The 13,298-nt window shown below is 39.2% G+C and overlaps 1 protein-coding gene across 1 annotated transcript in view; it reads left to right on the top strand.

Moving 5' to 3' along the window:
• LOC128584555 (transmembrane protein 132B) overlaps window positions 1–13,298 on the top strand; it is a 432,556-nt gene that overhangs the window by 314,875 nt on the left and 104,383 nt on the right. The window lies entirely within an intron of this gene.

Genomic DNA, 13,298 nt, shown 5'->3' with positions numbered 1-13,298 from the left:
TGTTTGCTTGCTTTACTTACTGTGTTCTTACGGTGCAGAAGTTTTTTAGTTTGATCAGGTCCCAGTAGTGTATTTTTGAAGCTGCTTCAATTGCCCGGGGTGTCCTCCTCATAAAATATTCACCCAGACCTATTACTTCAAGGGTTTTCCCTGCACTATCTTCTAGTATTTTTATAGTTTCATGTCTTAAGTTTAAATCTTTAATCCAGTGAGAGTCTATCTTAGTTAAGGTGAAAGGTATGGGTCCAGTTTCAGTCTTGTACAGGTTGCCAGCCAGTTCACCCAGCACCAATTGTTAAATAGGGAATCTTTTCCCCACTGAATGTTTTTAATTGGCTTGTCAAAGATTAAATAACGGTAAGTAGCTGGCTTCATCTCTTGGTTCTGTATTCTGTTCCAGACATCTACTTCTCTGTTTTTGTGCCAGTAGCATGCTGATTTGATCACTGTCAATTTGTAGTATAGTCTGAGGTCTGGTAGCGTGATTCCTCCTGCTTTGTTTTTTTCTCTGAGTAATGTCTTGGCTATTCGAGGTTTTTTCTGATTCCATATAAAACAAAGTATTATTTTTTCAAGATCTTTAAAGTATGACAATGGAGCTTTAATAGAGATTGCGTTAAAATTGTATATTGCTTTGTGTAGTATGGACATTTTAACGATGTTGATTCTTCCCAGCCATGAGCATGGTATGTTTTTCCATTTGTTAACATTTTCAGCTGTTTCTTTTCTTTGAGTTTCATAGTTCTCTTTATAGCAATATTTCACGTCCTTTGTTAGATAAACTCTCAAATATTTCATCTTCTTTGGCACTACTGTGAATGGAATAGGGTCCTTAACTGTTTTTTCAGCTTGACTATTGTTGGTATATATAAAGGCTACCGATTTATGAATGTTAATTTTGTAACCTGAGACGCTGCTGTATTCCTTGATCACTTCTAAGAGTTTTGTAGTAGAATCCCTGGTATTTTCCAGATATACAATCATATCATCTGTGAAGAGTGAAAGTTTGATCTCTTCTCACCCTATATGGATACCCTTGATCGCCTTTTCTTCCCTAATTGCGATGGCTAAAACTTCCATTAGAATGTTAAAGAGCAGTAGAGACAATGGGCAGCCTTGTCTGGTTCCTGATCTGTGTGGAAATGATTTCAATTTATCTCCATTCAATACGATATTGGTTGTGTGTTTGCTGTAGATGGCCTCTATCAGTTTAAGAAATATCCCTTCTGGGCGGTGCCTGTGGCTCAGTTGGTAAGGCGCCGGCCCCATATACTGAGGGTGGTGGGTTTAAACCCAGCCCTGGCTGAACTGCAACCAAAAAATAGCTGGGCGTTGTGGTGGGTGCCTGTAGTCCCAGCTACTCGGGAGGCTGAGGCAAGAGAATCGCTTAAGCCCAGGAGTTGGAGGTTGCTGTGAGCTGTGTGATGCCATGGCACTCTACCGAGGGCCATAAAGTGAGACTCTGTCTCTACAAAAAAAAAGAAAAAAAAAAGAAATATCCCTTCTATACCAATTTTCTTAAGTGTTCTGATCATGAAGGGATGCTGGATGTTGTCAAAAGCTTTTTCTGCATCGATTGAGAGAATCATATGGTCTTTGTTTCTTAATTTGTTTATATGCTGAATTATACTTATAGATTTACGTATACTGAACCAGCCTTGAGACCCTGGGATAAAACCGACTTGGTCATGATGTATAATTTGTTTGATGTGTTGGTGGATTCTGTTTGTTAGGATCTTGTTGAATATTTTTGCATCTATATTCATTTAGTGATATTGGTCTATAATTTTCTTTTCTTGTTGGGTCTTTTCCTGGTTTGGGCATCAGGGTGACGTTTGCTTCATAGAATGTGTTGGGCAGTATTCCTTCTTTTTCTATACTTTGGAACAGGTTGAGTAATATAGGTACTAGTTCCTCTTTAAAGGTTTGGTGGAATTCTGACATGAAGCCATCTGGTCCTGGGCTTTTCTTTTCATGGAGATTTTGTATGGTTGATGCTATTTCAGAACTTGATATAGGCCTGTTCAATATTTCCGCTTGATTCTGGCTAAGTCTTGGAAGGTGACGTGCTTCCAAGTATTGGTCACTTTCCTTCAGATTTTCATATTTCTGAGAGTAAAGTTTCTTGTAATATTCATTAAGGATTTTTTTGATTTCTGAGGAGTCTGTTGTTATTTCATCTTTGTCATTTCTGATTGATGAGATTAGAGATTTTACTCTTTTTTTTCTTGGTTAGGTTAGCCAAAGGTTTATCTATTTTATTGACCTTATCAAAAAACCAACTTTTTGATTTATTGATCTGTTGTATAATCCTTTTGTTTTCAATTTTATTTAATTCTGCTCTAATTTTGGTTATTTCTTTTCTTCTACTGGGCTTGGGGTTGGAATGTTCTTCCTTTTGCAGTTGCGTGAGATGTCCCATTAAGTTGTTAACTTCCTCTCTTTCCGTTCTCTTGCGGAAGGCTTGCAGTGCTATAAATTTCCCTCTTAGAACTGCCTTTGCAGTGTCCCAGAGGTTCTGATAATTCATGTCTTCATTATCGTTTTGTTCCGAAAATTTGCCAGTTTCCTTCTTAATCTCATCTCTGACCCAGCTATCCTTCAGCATAAGGTTATTTAAGTTCCATGTTTTTGTATGAGTATGCAGATTCCTGTTGTTACTGAGGTCAACTTTTATTCCATGGTGGTCCGAGAAGATGCAAGGAATAATTTCTATTCCTTTAAATATACTGAGGTTAGACTTGTAACCTAAGATGTGATTGATTTTGGAGTATGTTCTGTGGGCTGATGAGAAGTATGTGTATTCAGTTTTGTTGAGATGAAATGTTCTGTAGATGTCTGGTAAATCGTAATTTGGATGGTTAGGTTTAAATCTAAAATCTCTTTGTTCACCTTCTTTTTTTTTTATTAAAACATAGCTGTGTACATTGATATATTCATGGGGCATCACACACTAGCTTCATAGACCGTTTACCAAGTTTCACATATACCCTTGTAAGATGCACCACTGGTGTAATCCCACCAATCCCCTTCCCTCTACCCACCTCCTCTCTCCCTCCCCTCCCTTTTCCCCTTCCCCCTATTCTTAGGTTGTAACTGGGTTATAGCTTTCATGTGAAAACCCTAAATTAGTTTCATAGTAGGGCTGAGTACATTGGGTACTTTTTCTTCCATTCTTGAGATACTTTACTAAGAATATGTTCCAGCTCCATCCATGTAAACATTAAAGAGGTAAAGTCTCTATCTTTCTTGAAGGCATAATATTCCATGGTGTACATATACCACAATTTATTAATCCATTCGTGGATCCATGGGCACTTGGGCTTCTTCCATGACTTAGCAATTATGAATTGGGCTGCAATAAACATTCTGGTACAAATATCTTTGTTATGATGTGATTTTTGGTCTTCTGGGTATATGCCCAGTAGAGGAATTACAGGATTGAATGGCAGATCTATTTTTAGATCTCTAAGTGTTCTCCATATCTCTTTCGAAAAGGAATGTATTAATTTGCATTCCCACCAGCAGTGCAAAAGTGTTCCCTTTTCTCCACATCCGCGCCAACATGTCTGGTCTTGGGATTTTGTGATATAGGCTAGTCTCACTGGAGTTAGATGGTATCTCAAAGTAGTTTTGATTGGCATTTCTCTGATGATTAAAGATGATGAGCCTTTTTTCATATGTCTGAAGGCCGTGCGCCTGTCTTCTTCAGAGAAGTTTCTCTTCAAATCCCTTGCCCAGCCTGCGATGGGATCCCTCGTTCTATTCTTGCTAATGCGTTTGAATTCTCTGTGGATTCTGGTTATTAAACCTTTGTTGGAGACATAACCTCCAAATATCTTCTCCCATCCTGAGGGCTGTTTGCTTGCTTTGCTTACTGTGTTCTTGGCTGTGCAGAAGCTTTTTAGTTTGATCAAGTCCCAGTAGTGTATTTTTGAAGCTGCTTCAATTGCCCGGGGGGGTCCTCCTCATAAAATACTCGCCCAGACCGATTTCTTCAAGGGTTTTCCCTGCACTCTCCTCTAGTATCTTTATAGTTTCTTCTCTTAAGTTTAAATCTTTGATCCAGTGAGAGTCTATCTTAGTTAATGGTGAAAGGTGTGGGTCCAGTTTCAGTCTTGTACAGGTTGCCAGCCAGTTCCCCAGCACCATTTGTTGACTAGGGAATCTTTTCCCTACTGAATGTTTTTAATTGGCTTGTCAAAGATTAAATAACGGTAAGTAGCTGGATTCATCTCTTGGTTCTCTATTCTGTTCCAGACATCTACTTCTCTGTTTTTGTGCCGGTACCATGCTGTTTTGATCACTATTGATTTGTAGTATAGTCTGAGGTCTGGTAGCGTAATTCCTCCTGCCTTGTTTTTATGTCTGAGTAATGTCTTGGCTATTTGAGGTTTTTTCTGATTCCATATGAAATGAAGTATTGTTTTTTCAAGATCTTTAAAGTATAACAGTGGAGCTTTAATAGGGATTGCATTGAAATTATATATTGCTTTGGGTAGTATGGACATTTTAACAATGTTGATTCTTCCCAGCCATGAGCATGGTATGTTTTTCCATTTGTTAATATTTTCAGCTATTTCTTTTCTTAGAGTTTCATAGTTCTCTTTATAGAGATCTTTCACGTCCTTTGTCAGATAAATTCCCAAATATTTCATCTTCTTTGGCACTACTGTGAATGGGATAGAGTCCTTAACTGTTTTTTTAACGTGACTATTGTTGGTATATATAAAGGCTACCGATTTATGAATGTTAATTTTGTAACCTGAGACGCTGCTGTATTCCTTGATCACTTCTAAGACTTTTGTAGTAGAGTACCTAGTGTTTTCCAGATACACAATCATATCATCTGTGAAGAACTAAAGTCTGATCTCTTCTGACCCTATATGGATACCCTTGATTGCCTTTTCTTCCCTAATTGTGGTGGCTAAAACTTCCATGACAATGTTAAAAAGCAGTGGAGACAATGGGCAGCCTTGTCTGGTTCCTGATCTGAGTGGAAATGATTCCAATTTAACTCCATTCAGTATGATATTGGCTGTGGGTTTGCTGTAGACGGTCTCTATCAGTTTAAGAAATGTCCCTTCTATACCGATTTTCTTAAATGTTCTGATCATGAAGGGATGCTGGATATTATCAAAAGCTTTTTCTGCATCGATTGAGAGAATCATATGGTTTTTGTTTTTTAATTTGTTTATGTGCCAAATTATACTTATATATTTACGTATATTGAACCAGCCTTGAGACCCTGGGATAAAACCGACTTGGTCATGATGTATGATTTGTTTGATGTGTTGCTGGATTCTGTTTGTTAGGATCTTGTTGAATATTTTTGCATCTATATTCATTAGTGATATTGGTCTATAATTTTCTTTTCTTGCTGGGTCTTTTCCTGGTTTGGGGATCAGGGTGATGTTTGCTTCTTAGAACGTGTTAGGTAGCCTTCCTTCTTTTTCTACCTTTTGGAACAGGTTGAGTAATATAGGTACTAATTCCTCTTTAAAAGTTTGGTAGAATTCTGACGTGAAACCATCTTGTCCCGGGCTTTTCTTTTTAGGGAGGTTTTGTATGGTTGATGCTATTTCCGAACTTGATATGGGCCTGTTCAACATTTCCAATTGATTCTGGCTAAGTCTTGGAAGGTGACGTGCTTCCAAGTATTGGTCAATTTCCTTCAGATTTTCATATTTCTGAGAATATATTTTCTTGTAATATTCATTAAGGATTTTTTTGATTTCTGAGGAGTCTGTTGTTATTTCGTCTTTGTCATTTCTGATTGATGAGATTAGAGATTTTACTCTTTTGTTTTCTGATTAGGTTGGCCAGAGGTTTATCTATTTTATTGACTTTTTCAAAAAACCGGCTTTTTGATTTATTGATCTGTTGTATTATTCTTTTTTTTTTTAATTTTTTTATTAAATCATAACTGTATATAATGATATGATTATGGGGCATCATACACTCACTACATAAACCATTTGACACATTTTTATCACAGTGGTTAACATAGCCTTTCTGGCGTTATCTCAGTTACTGTGCCAAAACATTTACATTCTACATTTACCAAGTTTCGCAAATACCCCTGTAATATGCACCACAGGTGTGATCCCACCGATTCCCCTCCCTCTACCCACCCCCCCTTTCCCACTTCCCCCTATTGTTAAGTTGTAGCTGGGTTATAGCTTTCATGTGAGAGTCCCAAATTAGTTTCATAGTAGGGCTGTGTACATTGGGTATTTTTTCTTTCATTCTTGGGATACTTTACTAAGAAGAATATGTTCCAGCTCCATCCATGTAAACATGAAAGAGGTAAAGTCTCCATCTTTCTTTAAGGCTGCATAGTATTCCATGGTATACATATACCACAATTTATTAATCCATTCGTGGATCGATGGGCACTTGGGCTTTTTCCATGACTTAGCTATTATGAATTGGGCTGCAATAAACGTTCTGGTACAAATATCTTTGTTATGTTGTGATTTTTGGTCTTCTGGGTATATGCCCAGCAGAGGAATTACAGGATTGAATGGCAGATCTATTTTTAGATCTCTGAGTGTTCTCCATATATCTTTCCAAAAGGAATGTATTAATTTGCATTCCCACCAGCAGTGCAGAAGTGTTCCCTTTTCTCCGCATCCACGCCAACATCTCTGGTCTTGAGATTTTGTGATATAGGCTAGTCTCATTGGAGTTAGATGATATCTCAAAGTAGTTTTGATTTGCATTTCTCTGATGATTAAAGATGATGAGCATTTTTTCATATGTCTGAAGGCCGTGCGCCTGTCTTCTTCAGAGAAGTTTCTCTTCAAATCCCTTGCCCAGCCTGCGATGGGATCCCTTGTTTTTTTCTTGCTGATGCGTTTGAGTTCTCTGTGGATTCTGGTTATTAAACCTTTGTCAGAGTTATACTCTGCAAATATCTTCTCCCATCCTGAGGGCTGTCTGCTTGCTCTGCTTACTGTGTTCTTAGCTGTGCAGAAGCTTTTTAGTTTGATCAAGTCCCAGTAGTGTATTTTTGAAGCTGCTTCAATTGCCCGGGGGGTTCTCCTCATGAAATGCTCACCCAGACCAATTTCTTCAAGGGTTTCCCCTGCATTCTCCTCTAGTATTTTTATAGTTTCATGTCTTAAGTTTAAATCTTTAATCCAATGAGAGTCTATCTTAGTTAATGGTGAAAGGTGTGGGTCCAATTTCAGTCTTCTGCAGGTTGCCAGCCAGTTCACCCAGCACCATTTGTTAAATAGGGAATCTTTTCCCCACTGAATGTTTTTAATTGGCTTGTCAAAAATCAAATAGCGGTAAGTAGCTGGATTCATCTCTTGGTTCTCTATTCTATTCCAGATATCTACTTCTCTGTTTTTGTGCCAATACCATGCTGTTTTGATCACTATCGATTTGTAGTAAAGTCTGAGGTCTGGTAGTGTGATTCCTCCTGTTTTGTTTTTATTTCTGAGTAATGTCTTGGCTATTCGAGGTTTTTTCTGATTCCATATAAAACGAAGTAATGTTTTTTCAAGATCTCTAAAATATGACAGTGGAGCTTTAATAGGGAGTGCGTTGAAATTATATATTGCTTTGGGTAGTATGGACATTTTGATAATGTTGATTCTTCCTAGCCATGAGCATGGTATGTTTTTCCATTTGTTAACATTTTCAGCTATTTCTTTTCTTGGAGTTTCATAGTTCTCTTTATAGAGATCTTTCACGTCTTTTGTTAGGTAAATTCCCAAATATTTCATCTTCTTTGGCACTACTGTGAATGGGATAGAGTCCTTAACTGTTTTTTCAATTTGACTGTTGTTGGTGTATATAAAGGCTACCGATTTATGAATGTTGATTTTGTAACCTCAGACGCTGCTGTATTCCTTGATCACTTCTAGGAGTTTTGTAGTAGAGTCCCTAGTGTTTTCCAGATACACAATCATATCATCTGCGAAGAGCGAGAGTTTGATCTCTTCTGACCCTATATGGATACCCTTGATCGCCTTTTCTTCCCTAATTGCGGTGGCTAAAACTTCCATTACAATGTTGAAAAGCAATGGAGACAATGGGCAGCCTTGTCTGGTTCCTGATCTGAGTGGAAATGATTCCAATTTAACTCCATTCAATATGATATTGGCTGTGGGTTTGCTGTAGATAGCCTCTATCAGTTTAAGAAAAGTCCCTTCTAGACCAATTTTCTTGAGTGTTCTGATCATGAAGGGATGCTGGATATTATCAAAAGCTTTTTCTGCATCAATTGAGAGAATCATATGGTCTTTGTTTTTTAATTTGTTTATGTGCTGAATTACATTTATAGATTTACGTATATTGGACCAGCCTTGAGACCCTGGGATAAAACCAACTTGGTCATGATGTATAATTTGTTTGATGTGTTGCTGGATTCTGTTTGTTAGGATCTTGTTGAATATTTTTGCATCTATATTCATTAGTGATATTGGTCTATAATTTTCTTTTCTTGTTGGGTCTTTTCCTGGTTTGGGGATCAGGGTGATATTTGCTTCATAGAACGTGTTGGGTAGTCTTCCTTCTTTTTCTACATTTTGGAACAGGTTGAGTAATATAGGTACTAATTCCTCTTTAAAGGTTTGGTAGAATTCTGACGTGAAACCATCTGGTCCCGGGCTTTTCTTTTTAGGGAGGTTTTGTATAGTTGATGCTATTTCTGAACTTGATATGGGTCTGTTCAACATTTCCACTTGATTCTGGTTAAGTCTTGGAAGGTGACGTGCTTCCAAGTATCGGTCTATTTCCTTCAGATTTTCATATTTCTGAGAATAAAGTTTCTTGTAATATTCATTAAGGATTTTTTGGATTTCTGAGGAGTCTGTGGTTATTTCGTCTTTGTTGTTTCTGATTGATGATATTAGAGATTTTACTCTTTTTTTCCTGATTAGGTTGGCCAGAGGTTTATCTATTTTATTGACCTTTTCAAAAAACCAGCTTTTTGATTTATTGATCTGTTGTATTATTCTTTTGTTTTCAATTTCATTTAATTCTGCTCTAATTTTGGTTATTTCTTTTCTTCTACTGGGGTAGAATGGGGTTGGAATGTTCTTCCTTTTCCAGTTGCTTGAGATGTCCCATTAAGTTGTTAACTTCCCCTCTTTCCGTTCTCTTGAGGAAGGCTTGCAGTGCTATAAATTTCCCTCTTAGAACTGCCTTTGCGGTGTCCCAGAGGTTATGATAGTTCGTGTCTTCATTGTTGTTTTGTTCCAAAAAGTTGGCGATTTCTTTCTTAATCTCATCTCTGACCCAGCTATCATTCAGCATAAAGTTATTTAACTTCCATATTTTGGTATGAGTATGCAGATTCCTGTTGTTACTCAGCCCAAGTTTTATTCCATGGTGGTCCGAGAATTTGCATGGAATAATTTCTATTCCTTTAAATTTACTGAGGTTAGACTTGTGACGTAAGATGTGATCGATTTTGGAGTAAGTTCCATGGACTGATGAGAAGTATGTGTCTTCAGTTTTGTTGGGATGAAATGTTCTGTAGATGTCTGCTAAATACAAATGTTGGATGGTTAGGTTTAAATCGAAGATTTCTTTGCTAGCTTCTTGTTGGAGGATCGATCCAACACTGCCAAAGGAGTGTTGAAATGTCCGACTATTATGGAGCTGGAGGAAATCAAGTTGCTCATGTCTGTTAGAGTTTCTCTTATAAATTGAGGTGCATTAATATCTGCATAGATATTAATAATTGAGATCTCATCATATTGAGTATTACCCTTAACAAATATGAAGTGACCATTCTTGTCCTTCCTTACTTTTGTTGGTTTAAAGCCTATTGTATCTGCAAATAAAATTGCAACACCTGCTTTTTTCTGATTACCATTTGCCTGAAATATGGACGACCATCCTTTCACCCTGAGTCTGTATTTGTCTTTTAGGTTAAGATGTGACTCTTGTATGCAACAGATATCTGGCCTGAGTTTTTGTATCCAGTCATACCTTGGAGCAAAAGCAGAGGGGAGTGTGGGCAGCACTGGGAGCCTGGGTTTGCGGGCAGAGAACACACACAGCTTTACACAGTTTTGTGCCTGGCTATATTGTCACCAAAAGATGGCTGTCGCACTGTGCCTCAGGGAACTGCCACTCCGGTGCCGTACCCTCTCCGCCGACCGGGACTGGCCTCCAGACATCAGTGTGTGTAAAGGGGAGCGCTGGGAGTTCAGAATTGCAGGTAGAGACTATATACGGTTTATACAGTTTTATGCCTGGCAGGAGGACGCGGTGGCACCCTAGTAGGGGAGGTAGGTCCAGTTTTTAGAGGGTCTCTCCCGTGGAGTGTAGTGGGAGGACCTTTGAACTCTGCCCGATTGTTTGTGGGGTACTCTGAGCCGTTCTCATGGGGGAGGGGACTCCTGTCTGCTTGGTGATGGATTTTGTACCTTTTGTTTGTATCCTCGTGGTCGCAGCTCACCTCAGTGGGGTTGACGTGCCTTCTTCAACCTTCTCTCTTAGTGCAGCTCAAATCCACCAGGTTACTTGCTGAATTTTTGTCCTTTAACTCTCCTTCTGGATGGGAGCCTCTGTGGAAAGCTGGCTTCAGTCAGCCATCTTGTCTCCTCCCCCTGTTGAGCTTCTTATTGGAGGATCTATCCAACACTGCCGAAGGAGTGTTGAAATCTCCAACTATTATGGAGCTGGAGGAAATCAAGTTGCTCATGTCTGTTAGAGTTTCTCTTATAAATTGAGGTGCATTCTGGTCGGATGCATAGGTGTTAATAATTGAAATCTCACCATATTGAGCATTACCCTTAACAAATATGAAGTGACCATTCTCATCCTTCCTTACTTTTGTTGGTTTAAAGCCTATTGTGTCTGCAAATAGAATTGCAACACCTGCTTTTTTCTGATTACCATTTGCCTGAAATATGGACGACCATCCTTTCACCCTGAGTCTATATTTATCTTTTAAGGTAAGATGTGACTCTTGTATGCAGCAAATACCTGGCCTGAGTTTTTGTATCCAGTCAGCTAACCTGTGCCTCTTTAGAGCACAGTTTAAGCTGTTCACTTTAATGGAGAATATTGATCAATCTGGTGAAATTTTGGGTATTGAGTTTTTTGAAATTCCAGTGGACATTTTAAATCCTTTTGCCACTGTGGAAGTTGGAGTTTGATCAAAAGTTTCTGAGTGAGTTTACTTTTGTGGTAGAGGATTGGGTTGGTCATTATGGAGGATAGGTCTGAGAATATCCTGAAGAGCTAGTTTGGTTATGGCAAATTTCTTCAACATGTGAATGTCATTAAAGTATTTAATTTCTTCATCATAAATGAAACTTAGGTTAGCTGGATGCGGGATCTGGGGTTGAAAGTTATTTTGCTTTAGGAGATGAAAAGTCGATGACCACCCTCTTCTGGCTTAGAAAAGTTTCAGCAGAGAGATCTGCAGTCATTCTAATATTCTTCCCCTTGTAGGTAATGGATTTCTTATGTCTGGCTGCTTTCAGAAATTTCTCCTTCATATTAACTTTAGTGAAGTTAATTATGGTATGCCTGGAGGATATCTTATTCAGATTGAGTCGTGCTGGGGCTCTGAAACTGTCTGCTATCTGAATTTCAGAATCTCTTGGCATGTCTGGAAAATTCTCTTTCATCATTTCATGGAGAAGGGCCTCTGTGCCTTGCGAGGGCACTTCATCGCTTTCAGGGATTCCAATGAGGCGGATATTAGCCTTCTTTGAATTATTCTAGACCTCTCTGAGAGAATGATCTGTTTTTGCTCTGCATGTCTCTTCCTCTGAGAGTTTGGGAGCGTTCAAAGGCTTTGTCTTCAATGTCAAAAATCCTTTCTTCTGCTTGGTCCACTCTGTTACTTAGGGATTCTACTGTATTTTTCATATCTTTGAGGGCTGCAAATTCTTGCTTCAGTGTGTCAAAATCTTTTGTTGTTTTGTCTTTAAATTTGTGAAATTCTTGAGACAACTTTTGAATTTCTAATTCTGACTTTTGAATTGCTCCTCGAATTTCTAATTCCAAATGTTCCTCCATTCTATTAATCTAGTTTGCAATCCAAATTCAGAATTCGATTTCTGACATCTCAGCCAGCTGTTTATGAATGGGATCTTCAGTTACATCTGCCATATCTTTCCTTGGGTTGGGGGGTTTGAGCTATCCTGATTATTTATGTTACCAGAGTTTTTCTGCTGATTCCACCCCATGATTATTTTACACCATTTGATTTTTCCCCTGGAGCTTTGTTGAGGACCCGTACAGTGCTGGGAGCTCAGAGTTTCAGGCAGAGAACATACACAGTTCTACATAGTTTTATGCCTGGCAGGAGAACGCCATGGTACCCTAGTAGGGGATGTAGGTCCAGTTTCTAGAGGGTCTCTCCCGTGGAGTGTAGTGGGAGGACCTTTGAACTCTGCCCGATTGTTTGTGGGGCAGTCTGAGCCATTCTCATGGGGGAGGGAACTCCTGTCTGCTTGGTGATGGATTTTGTACCTTTTATTTGTAACCTTGGGGTCACAGCCCACCTCAGCGGGGTTGATGTGCATTCTTTAACCTTCTCTCTTGGTGCAGCTCTAATGTACCAGGTTACTTGCTAAATTTCTGTCCTTTAACTCTCCTTCTGGACGGGAGCCTCTGTGGAAAGCTGGCTTCAGTCAGCCATCCTTTCTCCGCCCTCTTTTTTTTTCACTTTCACAGAACCCACCAAACTTCCCCCTCCCCAAGACCCACATGTAGGTTGTCACTTCATGGATTAAGGCAGGTGGGATTTTCTTACATCACATCCAATCCCATTTCAGGCTGATGAAGGATCAGGTGTAATATCTTCTTATGTAGCCCATAGATTAGATAATAAACCATGCAGTGTTCAAATCCTTTCTCACTCTTGGTCTCCTGGTTCTTCCACATGCTTCTGAGGTCCTCACTGTTCTCCCCACATTGTAAACGTCACGGTTTGAATCACTCACCTATGGATACACAGCAAAGCAGAAGTAGAAATAGCCAGAATCCAGTTTGTGCACCATCTAATTAATGGTGAAGGTTTGGGGGCATTTCCCGTGTGTAGAGCTCAGATGGGGCACGTGCATGCCTGGGTCAGGGAGGGGAGAGAGCTGTGTACCACGTGCTGGGGATGAAAGGCTGTCCGAGTGACTCATTTGATGAAGAATCTGCTCCCCATAGCACAGAAGGCTAGAGAGGGATCCCCAGCCATTCTGAGGTCTGGGCTATTCATGGGCAGCCTTATAACTGTGCTGCACCGAAACTGCCACATGCTTTGTTGAAGTTAGTAACAATTCCCCTGGGTGACAAGGAGGAATGTGACAATTTATTGCATT

The sequence above is a fragment of the Nycticebus coucang genome, chromosome 4, assembly GCF_027406575.1.
Source record: "Nycticebus coucang isolate mNycCou1 chromosome 4, mNycCou1.pri, whole genome shotgun sequence".
In the NCBI taxonomy this organism is placed as follows: Eukaryota; Metazoa; Chordata; class Mammalia; order Primates; family Lorisidae; genus Nycticebus; species Nycticebus coucang.
Note: the sequence above shows the minus strand (reverse complement) of the source record. Positions and strands in the feature narration are given on the sequence as shown.